The sequence below is a fragment of the Capsella rubella genome, unplaced genomic scaffold (genome assembly GCF_000375325.1).
Source record: "Capsella rubella cultivar Monte Gargano unplaced genomic scaffold, Caprub1_0 scaffold_1, whole genome shotgun sequence".
NCBI classification, from domain to species: domain Eukaryota; kingdom Viridiplantae; phylum Streptophyta; class Magnoliopsida; order Brassicales; family Brassicaceae; genus Capsella; species Capsella rubella.
This window is the reverse complement of record NW_006238923.1, coordinates 16,539,303-16,540,877: the sequence shown is the minus strand read 5'-3', so window position 1 is coordinate 16,540,877 and position 1,575 is coordinate 16,539,303.

The following is a 1,575-nucleotide window of genomic DNA, read 5'->3' as shown; positions in this document are numbered from 1 at the left end:
CTTATGGTGCGATGGTCAGAAATCAATATTTTTGAATCCATGGATAAAGTAATTTCCTTATAGCCATAAAATATTATTATACATATGTATTATACATTTAATAGTATAAAAAACAATGAAAAAATGAAGAAGAAATATAATTGAAAACAAAAGTTTTAACCAAATATATAATCAAGCTCTTACAATGATATCTTAATTGAGCTTTCAACCCATGCAAGAACATTAAAAATTAAACAAAGAAAATATTGAGAATATCATATATGGTGGAGGAGGATGTAAAAATGAGTATTTATAGGATAAAATATGATGTAAGTTACAATTCTGAAATAATTAAATCAGAGGAGTTATAATTATATTTTATAGTGTGTTAATTGAAGTTAAATGGAGGAAACAAATAGTCAATTGAAAGGTTATATAATTTAAGTTACAATTTAATAGTAAAGTGTGGATTTCAAGTATGAATTAAAGTATATGACTAAATGTGTTAGATATTTGGTTTAATTAAAATTAAATATTATAATTTAAAAATAAATGCTAAATGGACCAATAAGGAGAGAGTGAAACCTTAAAAATTCCCAAGAAATAATTTTATTTTTAATCTCTTTTTATATTCCTCTTAATTTAAGTTATATTTCGAGGTTTAATTATATTTTTCATCCTTGTAGTATATATATAATAGATAGAAAATGGAATACCAAATTGTTTTTTAGATAGGAAATCAAGTATAAAATTCAAAGTTAAAACAAATTATAATGTTCTTTGTATTATTACATGTTGAATCACAAACTAAATAGAGAATTTTTGAGAAATACCCCTTTTGGTGTACCCCTTTTTAAAAATACCCCCTTTATCTATCCATTTTAAAAAATACCCCTTTTTAAATATAAAAAATTATAAAGTTTTATATAGTTTATAAGGTACTTCTATATAATAACTACTACTGGGAGATTTGATACAAATATTTTAAAATGTTTTAAATAGTTTTAAGTCGTTTTTATAAGTTTTATAAGGTTTTTAAAAGGATTTATACAGTTTTTAAGCTTTTTATAAGTTTTTTATAATTTATTTTTACGCTATTTATGAAAGGTATATAAAGTTTTATATACATATAAAGGTAATTTGTGTATATATTTATAAGTTTACACACATATTTGGATAAATTTCAACATTTTTAGTGGGTTTTTTGATAAAGTTTGAAAAGGGGGTATTTTTAAAAAGAGGTATATGAAAAGGGGTATTTTTGAAATTCCCCCAACTAAATATAAGGATCATTATTCTTATAAGAATGTCTTACAAATTGGTTTGATAATTATATAACAAAAAGTTTATTTTGTTAAAAAATTACATACTTTTGAAAATAAATTAAATATACATGAATATGTGAGAAAGAAACAAACATACAAAGTAAAATAATGAAAATGGTTTCTTTAGCTTGATTTTCTTATAACCATAAAATATTATTATACATATGTATTACATTTAAAAATATAAAAAACAATGAAGACATAAAGAAATACATAAAAACAAAAAATAAATAAAATTGAAAACAAAAGTTTAAACTAAATAATTAATCAA